At 36.6% G+C, this 12090-nt stretch overlaps 1 protein-coding gene and 1 pseudogene across 10 annotated transcripts in view; one reads left to right on the top strand and one right to left on the bottom strand.

The window, feature by feature from the left end:
* Nucleotides 1–12090, top strand: part of Scmh1 (Scm polycomb group protein homolog 1) — a 178450-nt gene that overhangs the window by 55613 nt on the left and 110747 nt on the right. The window lies entirely within an intron of this gene.
* LOC105740947 lies at nucleotides 2074–3666 on the bottom strand (annotated as a pseudogene).

Below are 12090 nucleotides of genomic sequence, written 5' to 3' on the forward strand. Positions count from 1 at the left end.
ACACACACACACACACACACACACACACACACACACACAAATACACACCCCACCCCACAGAGGTTTCCCTAAATCCAATAATGATGACAAGGCTGAGAGAAAACTCCCAGTAAAAGGGATGACTGTTGTAAGAGTCTCTTACCTCTTCCCCCTCCCCTAGATTCTCACTTTGTCCTTGGAATTTTCTCATTTTGACTCTGTTATTTTGTTTAAACTATTAACCCCGCTAGATTTTTTTCTATTTCCAAATTAGATTCACCCTTTTTGTTTCTTGGCATTTTTTCTTGATATTTTTTCAAAATACCTGAGAGATTCATCCCATCTAGTCAGTTACTGCCAATCATTGGTGTGAGTCTTAATAAGATACAGATAGACAAAGATGGGTTATGGACTTTGGGCCACGGTCCACTGAAGAACCTGAGCTAGACTGAGGTTAGGGAATATATATTATTTGAAAGCACACCCTAGATACTTGTTTAATATGTTCTTCCATTTAAAAAAATTATTTGTAATATAGAATTCCAACTCTATACAAAGAACACAGTGTATGTCCATGTACCTTCATTGTTGATAATCATGAACACAGTTTTGTTTCATCTGTATACTTGTATATACTTTCTGTCCTGCTTCTTCCTGACTACTTGCCCAAAGATAGTATCATGTCATCATGATACATGATACTGTTTAGTAAGATTTTAAAAATAACTTTAGTGCCTTTATCCCATGTAATTTTGGGGGGAGGGTTGACACAGGGTCTCACTGTGCAGTTCAGTCTGGCCTTGAACTCACTGTGTAGCCTAGGATGGCCCTGAACTCAGTGATCCTCCTACCTCAGCCTTCCAAATGCTGAGATTACAGGATTGTACTACCACTCTTGGTTTATCACATATAAATTAACTGCAATTTCTTCATATATATTTGATTTTTGTCTAAATTTTCCCTAATTTGACTGCCTTCTTTCCTCCTCCCTGCCTGCCTCCCTTATTTTCTCTCCCTTGTTTTCTTCATTAACCTACTCCACCTACAAACCCCGCAGTAGTTTCTTTGATCCAGGATCTAAGGTCAACAGTTGGTTGATAATCTATAGGACCTCCTTCCTTCTCTGTCATTTCCTGTTTTATTTGTTGAAAACCTTTGCTTTAAAATTTCTCACAAGTGTATTTTGTTCATTCTTTCATTTGATCATATCATTTTTGTCTTCTGTGCTTACTAAACATTGGTAATTAGATCTAGAGATTTGCTCAGATATAGACTATGTTTGTGCCTTGTTTTATACTGCATTAGCCATTGGTGCTTATGACCTCAGTTGAGGGCCAACGTATTTTCTTAATGCTTCAAACAGCAAATATTTTAGGCTTGCAGACCATATATTCTTTGTAACAACTATCCACTCAACTTTGTCTTTCTAATGTGAAAGCAGCCATAGATAATACATCTGTGAATGAGCAGGAATATCTATCTATCTATCTATCTATCTATCTATCTATCTATCTATCTATATTTATCTATATTTTATTTTGCTGTTTGAAACCTAAGTGAAGGATGCCACTATAGTATGGGGTTTCATCTAAAGCTTTACTACACTGCAGGTAAAGAAATATATGGACACATTTCTGGAGAATTGACATTTTACAAAATGCAGCAAACATTTTCATTTATATGTGAGAAAAGGAAGTGTTGAAAAGAGTATATGTTTCAAGTAATTACAGGTTATTTGTGAGAGAATTTCTTCAGGTAAAACATATTTAAATTTAACCAACAGTGGCATATCAATGTTTTTAAAATCATGCCAAAGTCTTCTCTAGTCATGTTGCCCATCACAAATTACTATGATGTTGTATATTTGTGGCAAGATGTCAATGTATCATAAATCCTATGATATTTTGGTTTTCTTCTAGAGATTAAAACTGCTTTTCTTGGGATTAAATGTAGCAGCAAAACACAAACTAGTTGATCAAAAAAGTACTTCTAACACACACTAATTTTCAGGACATATCAACCAACAGTAGTTTGCTATTCTCAGTTCTCTTAAGGTTTACAACTCTGCACTTAGGTCTATATGAACTTGCTCTGTTAGGCCAGTTTGCCGACTACAGCCTGGTTGAGAGAATTTAGTTGGTTGGTCCATTTATCTAGTGCAGTGTAGTGGACACGACCTCTCTTCTGATGATCCAGTTCAAGGAGCTGGTTGACTTGATCATTTTGGCCATGGATAGCATTATCCAGTACGCACTGCATCAGCAAGCTTTCCATATCAGCTATATCTATGTTTAAGTCTTTAGAAATAAAAGGAATATGTGTTCTTGTGTAAGTCTTAATTTATAAGTACTTGTGTTCTGATGTTTCATAAAAGCTCTTGAATGTGTTCTGTTATGAAAGGATCATCTATGATGTTGCTGTGATTTGTTTTCAGAATCTTTTTTTACTTCAGTGATTCATTATTTTGATAGGCACTTGCTAAATTTGTCATTGCTAGAATTTCTGGATCATTTTTGTTAAATTTAGCCACCTGTGAGTCAAATGGATTTATCCCTGATTTCATCAGCATGTTTGCTAGTACCAAGTACTTTTTCTTAACATGTTTGGTACAGGGTCTCAGTACACAGCTCAGACTTGTGGTGATCCTCTTGTTTTTAGCCTCCCTAGTGCTGGAATTACAGGCGTGCATCACCATGTCCAGTCTCGGTGGCCAGCTCAACACTTCCAGGGGCAGGGCCAGGGCTTTCTTCTGGGGGCCTGCCTTGACAGCCCCACTCCCGGGGCGCGCTGAGGCAGCAGTTGAGACTAGGCATGGTGGCACATGCCTATAATCCCAGCTCTTGGGAGGCTGTAAACAGGAAGATCACTACAAGTCCAATCTAGCAATGAGATCCTGAACACCCTGTAGACCCTTCCCTAAAATATGAATCAAAAACAAAAATAAAAAACAAATTCACCTTCTCTCAAGTGCATCTTACCACCACATTCTCTGATGATGCCCATGACCAGCAGGTGTGTGATGGCAGACTTGATATGAAGCGACTGTTCATGGAGTGCTTTCAGTTTCTGGTTATTTTTCTGTACCATATACATTTGAATTTCCAAGGCAAATATTTCTAATAATTGTGTACATTTTCTCAGGTAATCTTCTCCATCATCAGTCTGACAGAACTGATGTAACTGGCATAAATTTTTTGAAGCTTTCCATATTCCTCTCATTCTAAATATAATTTTCCAAGCTTTGTGTTTGTCTTAAACCACAGATTATCATTCTTAGCATCTTTCAAAGCTTCCAGCATTATTCCATAGAATTCCTGCAGTAAATCCATCTGTTTAGAAGTGGAGATATAATCAAGAATAGAATTAATGGATTTTTCAGAATAATTTCTTGTAACTCCAAATATAGATCAAAAGTTGTTTATATCTACTCATCACTTCCAGAAAGTTTATTAACTTGAAATCAGTCTTAATCTGATGTTTTAGTGCTTTAATCCTATTCTCCTTTTCACCTTCAAGTTCCAGAACCTTTTGGAAGCTGCTTGAAGCTGCCTGTGGTCATCTTTTAATTCTTTGGAATTATAATACTGAGTTTCCACATCCACACTTGGCTCAAGGTTTACTGTCTTCAGAGTCTCCCAGGTCATAGTCCTCATCATCACACATGAAATCATCCTCCATGTCAGGCATCTTGGCCAGGAGGGCAGCAGGACTATATTCCAATAAAACTTTACATACAAAAACAACTGACAACCAGAGCTTGCAATCCCTGATTGATGGATGAATAGATGGGTGGATTAACTTATTGATTTTTACAATACTAATGATTGAACACAGAGCTTTTGCACTGAGTTGTATTTTTATTTGGAGATTGGGTCTCCCTAAATGACATTCAAGGCTGTGCTCAAACTTGGCAATCCTCCTGCCTCGGCTAAACAGAGTACTAGGAGTACAGATATATACCACAACTCTTGGCTACTGACTTTGTTTTGAGGCAGGATCTGTTTATGCAGTTCAAGCTAGCCCTGAACTCACTATATAGCCCAAACTTATCTTGAACTCACAGCAATCCTGCCTTAGCCTACTGAGTGCTAAGGTTATAGGCATGGTGCCAGCATACCTGGCTCAGGTGCTGATTTAGATCCATCAATTTATTATGATTGCTAAATCAGAATTTTTAATCATGCTATTCCTTCTACATAAAATAAATTGAATACATTTAGTAAAACCAAATTTTATCAACTTGGGTTATCCTAAGACATGGTACATTCAGGATGTTTTAGGATCTGAGATGTAGTTTAGTGGTATAGTACTTGTCTGGCATGCATGAGGCCCTGTTTGATCCCTAAGCACTATTCTCCCCCCTCAAAAAAAGTTAACTTTAAAAAAATAAACTTTCATTGACACTTGGAGACATGGCTTATATATAATTCTTTTATTTACCCATTTTCAAAATAATGAATTGCTTTAGTAACATCTTGCAAAAATTTAGGAATGATTTTTAGTGTCATAAACTTAGAGATTCAATCTATCACACAAATTGTCTATACTGATGTTAGAATTGTCCCATCTTTAGCATGTAGGAGCCTCATCGTGTTGTCTCATGACTTTTATTTTTTTAAAGTTTATTGGTATAATTTAGGTATATATAATGACCACATTCATTATAGGGAATTTGTAACTGTACATGATATATCTTGATTCCCCCCCCCCCCGCCATTTGCATCCCTTCTTTTCAAACCCACTTCTCCCTATGCACAAAGCTCAGTTTTCATTTTATCGTTCTGTAAGGTTCCTTACTCTGGTGTGAAAGAGAAGCAGGTGAAAAACAAAGAAATCCTTTATTTCGGGTGTGGAAGTATGGCCAAAGAGAAGCCAGAAACCCTGAAGGTGGAGACAGAGGTTGGAGCTTCTATTGGATTAGGCTAAGGGCAGAGTTCACATGGGTGGTACAATCAGGCAACAGGCACTGACTGGGGAGGGTTGTCATGTACTAAAATTTAAAGAAAAGAAGTTCCCAGTTAACCCCAGGAGAGGGATCGGAAGACAATCTGGGAGTGGCTCATTCTGTTTTGGTCTGGGATCCCTGTGCCTCTGTGCTGACTCACCACCATGACAGCCCGGTAGGCTGCTGCACGGACACAGACCCATCACCTTCTTTTCTCATTTTTCTTTACCTGCCTTCCTTTTGCCTTCCTCTCCCTATTTCCCTTCTCTTTTTAGTAGTTTATTCCTGTATCACAATATCTAGTATATATTTTTGTTCTTATTTACATTTTCAGTTTATCACACCAGAGAAATAATGCGATATTTATACATGTGTGCCCTGACACTTTTACATACATTAGTATTATCTGGTAGCTGTCTTGGACTTCTGAAATACCAAAAGAGTCCAACCTCATCTTATATATTTCCTGCCTCAACATGGAGTCACATATCTATTCTAGTAGCCTTGGCTCCTTTTAGTGGGAAATGGTATTTAGAGACCATAATGTGAGCACTGGAGTATGCTCAGTCATTTTGGTATAGGGAGACACATACCTTCTTTGTTTATTTGGTTGGTTGGTTCTTACTAATACTTCCCACTAAAATTCAGACCAAGGATGTTTTTAGTTCTTCTCTATCATCATAAACTTCTGCCTTCTTTATACTACAACAGAACTATAATTTCCATATCAACACAATAATTTACTTGCTTTATTCTACAATACACATACAGCATTTCAGACTGTTGACCAATACTACCACCATTATGAACACAGTTAGTATTTAAGTTATTTGCCTCTTTTTCTTATTCTTTAGGGAAGTACAGACAGAAAATGTATTATAAAAATCATATGGATTAGTTTCTTCCTGAGTAATTCTGCCACTCTGGTACTTGCTTTTGTATTTTGGAATCTTGTTTTTTCAAAATTAATTTGTTCATATAAATATGTAAAATAGGGCCTGGAAAGTTGTTCAGTAGTACAACACTTGTCTAACATGCATGAAGCCCTGGATTCAATCCCAAATTATTACCCAAAAAGGGAGGTTTATAAAGCAGAGTCCTTATATTCAGAGAAATACTGTTCATCCTGTCCCGAACCAGTTGGTCAGTCAACGAAGGTCACCTGGGGGAGGAGCGGGGAATTGAAGAGGGGACAAAGGACAGGAGACATGAGAAATGAAGACAAGACAGGATTCTGATCAAGTCTCGTTTATTTAGGAGAGGTGCTGGGTATATATAGTGGAGGCATAGGGAAATGACGTCACGTGTAAAAGGCACGAGTAACTAAGCAACCAGGCTATGACAGGAAGTCCCACCTCCTGGGCATAGCAGGAGACTTAAGGGAAATAGGTGGGGTAAGAACTAGGAACCTAGCTCAGCAGAGGTAGGGGAGGAGGAACCCGGAAACCCACGTGCAGTAGGCTTGGAGGCCTGGAGTTATTGTGCCTCCCACACATCCTATTTTTTTCCTTCTTCCATAAGTAGCCCCTTTTTATTTTAATTTTTAAAAATCTTTTGTTTGGTACAGGGTCTCGCTATGCACCTTGGACTCATAGCGATCCTCCTGTCTCAGCCTCCCCAGCACTGGGCTTATAGGTGTGTGCTACCATGCCCAGTTTTAGTGGCTGGCACAACACCCCAGGGTTCCAGAGCTGGCATGGTATGCAGTACCAGGGATCAAACCCAACTCCTTCACTTGCCAGGAAGTCACTTAGACCACTGAGCTCTCTGCAGCCCACCACTTTCTTTTAATTGTTTATCTTTCCATTTTTAAAAAATACAAACAAAACCATATGTAGGTATTGAGAATTTGTCTTTTATGTGTTTCAACATAGATTTGCCTGTAATTCTTATGTAAAAGGTGGTATACTTACATGGTTTTTTCACTTATTTCATATGTCCTAAACCGAATTTCACAAAATATATTCCTCATTCATTTTTACTACTACATAGTACTATATTATTCTCATGCTGCTCTATAAATTACTATTTAGAAGCATATTTTTATATTAATTTTATTGAGATTATGAGACAGTTTCAAAACAGGTTAGTAGGACAGTTACAATGATTAATACATTGTATATTGTTGTCATCATAGTAGTTATCCATAGTACAAGATACAGACATGATATCTTGTCTAAAACACTATTAGTTCAAAACTTTCTTCTCATTGAACTAAGAGAAAGTAGCTGTATATCTATGCTGTTTTGTATATACAGATACATATATTCTTTTCACTACAAAATGGTCCTTCATTTATATCCCCCTTTTTTGTTTAGTTTGTCAGAGATGGATATTCCATTGCCATTCATATATTGTAGGTGCATGAATTCAGCAAAGTAATCCAATATAGTCCATTAGTCTATAATAGTAGTGGGTTATCCGCAGGACTGCCAATGTCAGAAGTTGTTGACTTGAGCCTTTTACAGCTCAGCATATTAATACGGCTTTACTTTTTATACCTTGCTTGTATATTTTTCTGCTGGATGGTTAAGACCAAGATAAAGCAAGACCTGTATACCAAGAAATGTAACTTTTGTATCTGACAAGGTCAGTCAAATCCCCTCGGGATTTACCCTGAAACCCTGTACAGCAGTTTGTAGATCTTTTGTCAGTATCAGCCATGTGGGTGAGTCACAGCCATTGCTTGACCAATTTGCTCTCTGTGAAAGCCTGAGAGAATGTTTTCTGTCCATGTGACTCTCCTTAGGCAGACTCTACATCATTGATCACTTTCCTCTGTGGCCTCATAATCTCCTTGATCAGAAAATTTGGGACACCACTGAGTTACAGGATGTTACAGTAAAGGTTCTCTTTCGTCCTGAGTCCTCACTAACCTTGAAGGGCTAGGGCCACAGTGTTGGCTATCCTTGTAGCCCTTCTTTTTCTCTAATGTTTTGGTCTGCATACTTAAGTTGTTAACCCTCCAGAAGAGAAGCTTAATGACATTATTACCCTAAAACGTAGGCTGTTGAATTTAGCATCAGTATCTGTCTGAATATCAAACATCTTAGACATAAAATGGAACAGGTATTTTCCATCAATGGTTGATATGCTAAACTTTAAATTCCCTACAGAATATGAAAAAAAATTAAAAAGAAAAAAATAGAAATAAACAGTTACAAATTTTGACACAGAAATTTAGAAATATAACCGTATACAACATTGTAGCAGGACAGTCCTATGACATTTTTTTCTTGTCTCTTGTTTTTCTTTATTACTTTTTTTTTCTTTTTTTTTAAACATTTACTTGAGAGAGAGTACAGCAGTAATTGATATGACATTAGAAGCAGTATGCTTTTAGAAGACCAGAATGACAGGCATTCCAAGCATGGCCCTAGTATTACACATTGCTATATTCAGTGCAGGTGCTTAGTTCACAGGTATCAGCATGTATAGTTAGTTAGGGTGAAAATCCTACCAATTAACTGCTAGTTTCAAAACCCTGATGGAGATTCTCAGGATCATTGTCTTAAACATCTTGTGTATATAAATGTATGGTTTTGCCTCTGCCTAGAAGTATCTTAAAGAGCTTCTTAAGACGTATAGTAAATTCCCAGGATTAATAAGGACCATATCAATCAAATCTTCCACAAAACTCTCTAGAAACCTTAAGATCAAAAAGGAAATCCAATCAAATCATTTATGTATTATGATTATGTATTTTTTTTAACATTTACTTGAGAGAGAGTACAGCAGTAATTGATACGACATTAGAAGCAGTATGCTTTTAGAAGACCAGAATGACAGGCATTCCAAGCATGGCCCTAGTATTACACATTGCTATATTCAGTGCAGGTGCTTAGTTCACAGGTATCAGCATATATAGTTAGTTACATAATCATTGTATTTAGACATAATTCATGTCTAAATATAGCTAAGAGAAAAAATATATGTGTAACTAAAAGTGTTTTAAAAATTCCCAAATGTTTAATTATATCTTATTAGGAATATAAAGATTTTAAGTCAGCAAAATCAGCCTCATAGTAGAATGAAGAATTTATGTACATTTTTTAAAACTGTGTTAAAAAAAGAGAGTGCAGTGGAAGTCTATCACAGCTAAAATGATCCCTAGAAAGGGAGTCTCACCCCAGAATAATAAATAAAAAAACAAAGCCAAGACCTCGTAGGTTAGAGTATATGCTACTGGAAAATCAAAAAGGACAATCCAAATTGATAGTGAAAAGACATACAGGTAGCAGTCCTGGGGGAAAAAAATGACCTTTATGAAGAGGGGGGAGAAAAGAAAGAAAGTCTGTAATTTAAGGCTATGCAGAGCCAAAAAGGATTGTAAAATTTAAATTCTCATCTTTTTATGCCATCCCAAAGAGGCCCATCTGTTCAAGAAACCACATTTCAGTACCAACTATAGCCCAAGTTTCCTGCCCAAATAGAACTTGTTTTTGCTGGTCTAGGAAAATATATCCTACTTTGAAATAATCAGAAAGTAATAGTCAACATCCATTAACAAAAAACTCTTTATGAAGAAAAGCATATGAGGATAAAACAGTTTCAAGTACTAAAAATTACACTGCCCAAACCAGTGCTTAATTAGAAACTATTCAACAGAAATCAAGAAGTCAACCAATAACAAGTTCTGGAGGGGTTATGAGGAAAAAGGAAACCTCCACTGTTGGTGGGCATGCAAACTAGTACAACCACTATGGTAATTGATGTGGAGATTCCTAAAAAAGCTAGGATTGGAGGTCCCATTCAACCCAGCTACTCCCTTCCTGAGTATTTTTCCAGAAGAACTGAAAACATCGTACCACAGCGATTTATGTACACCCATGTTTATAGCAGCACAATTTGTCATAGCTAAATCTTTGAAACAACCCAAATGCCCATCAACTGAGGAATGGAATAAAAAAGATGTGGTCTTTTTTCACAATGGAGTATTACTCGACTATAAAAAATGATCAATTTGAGGTTTTTATTGGTAAATGGATGCAATGAGAGACCTTACTTTTAAGTGAAATAAATCAGACCTTCATGTGCAAACATTGTATTGTCTGTCTAGTGTAAGAACCTGAAAGAGTAAATAAAATTTGAAGGGTACAATAGATAACTGTGAAAAGGGAATAAGTCTATCCAAAGGGAAGGAGTTACTGAGATGAGAAGGACAGGAAGGGAAATGGGGAAGAACATATAGCTGAGTATGTATGCAGAATGGCTTGAATTTCTGCTGGTCTAAGAAAGGAGCAAAAAAAAAAAAAAAAAAAAAAAGGAGCAGTTAATGCTCAATTTTTTAGGTCTTTTTTCATTTTTTTTCTTCTTTCTCTCTTCTTAATTCCTTGTAACTTTTTTTCTTTTTTACTTTTTCCAATTTTGCATGCATATATCTGGTAAATGGAACAACTAAGTTGAGGACGACACTATGCAATACAACAAATACTGTTGAATTTCTATTTTGTTCAGTGAAATTCTGTATCATTTCTAATTTTTTATTACTATTTTATATTCTCCTTAAAACTAATTTTTAAAATTTTTTTTAAAATAAATCAAATTAGAGCTGCACAAATACTGGCAAATAGGGCAAAAAATACCTTGACTCATAGATTGTGAATTGTAAAAATTAGACTAGAAATGCACAACAGACAAGAAGATGTGAAATAAAAGTGTCCAAACTCAAGAGAAAATTGAAATGAAGTTATTGCAGTTGAAGACTTAAGTCCATGAAGACTAAGGGGACAATAGGTTCAACTGAAAATGTAATAAGGGACACTGAGATGCGAAATGAAAATTGCAAAAAAAAAAAAAAAATCAGTATTAGAAAAGTAACAAAACAACTGTTGAATACAGAACATACCCAACAAAGATCCAACATGTATATATGTGTATGCATCTACAACTAGAGCTCGTAAAGAAGATAAAACAATGGAATAGAATTAACACCTAACAGAAATCTTTGCAAAAATTAAAGACGTGAACCTATATTTAAAGAGTCCCCTTCATCTGGAAAAGTCAGTTCAGTACTCCAAAAAACATTTTAGTAAAATTTAAAATCTAAAAAAAATTCCTTGGGACCAGCGAGGTAGCTTAGTGATCTAAAGTGCCTGCTTAGGCAAGCTTAGGCAAAGCACAGGGACCGCCATTAGATCCCTGGCACGACATGCTGCACCAGCCACACACACAAAACAATGTGCCCAAGGGGCAGGACCAGCACAACATGCTCAGGGATCAAAGCCTGGTCCCTACACCTGCCTAAGCAGGTGCCTTACTCCTCTGAGCTCTCTGGCCGGCCCTAAAAAACAAACAAAAAATCCTCTAAGCTTCTTGGGGGAAAGCCTGTCCTTTTATAGAGGAAAAGAAAGTCTGGATTGGATTGGATTGCTTAAGAGCAAACTACACAGACAAAGTGAAATGTTTTCAAGAAATTTGAAAGAATAAAATGAGAGCAATGCTTTTATATTTAGTCAAGCTGTTCTTCAGATACAGTATGAGATTATAAGGAAACAGCTTTCAGTATGCAAGAACTGAGGGAATTCTGTAACTCTAAGCCTTTTCTGAGGAATAAATTAGAGAAAGAGCTTCATCCAACCCTGAAATCTGTTTAAGACAGAAGTGTGGATACAATGATGAGAGCAACAGCACAAAGTACAAAAGTTTAATAACCTAACACTAATTGCAGTTAAAGAAAAATTAGGAAACATCTTACGTGGAATTTGAAATTTTTTTGGAGAAACCATAATAGAAAATTTTCCAATTATGAGGAAAGACTTCAAAATATAGGTAAGTCAGGTGAATCTTACAGAACCCCAACTAACTACAGTAAAAAAAAAAAGGAACTCCTCCTAACACATAAAAAGACTATTTTATTTTATTTTATTTTATTTGGCGGAACCAGGGATTGATCTCAAACCCTTGCGCTTACCAGGGAAACGCTTATTCTACTGATCCATCTCCCCAGCTCCCAAAAGACAATTTTAAAAGCAACAAAAATTGCAAAGGTCAGAACTGCTTACAGTAAAGTGTTTCAAGCACTAAAAGTAAACAGCTTTCAACCCAGGCTAATAAGTCCTGCAAAACTATCTTTCACAATTGATGGAGAAAGAAAGATGGGAGATAACTCAGTAGAATAAGCACTTGCCTGGCAACTGCAAGGGCCCCAGTTCAATCCCCAGTTC

The sequence above is a fragment of the Octodon degus genome, unplaced genomic scaffold, assembly GCF_000260255.1.
Source record: "Octodon degus isolate 3935 unplaced genomic scaffold, OctDeg1.0 scaffold00245, whole genome shotgun sequence".
Lineage (NCBI taxonomy): Eukaryota > Metazoa > Chordata > Mammalia > Rodentia > Octodontidae > Octodon > Octodon degus.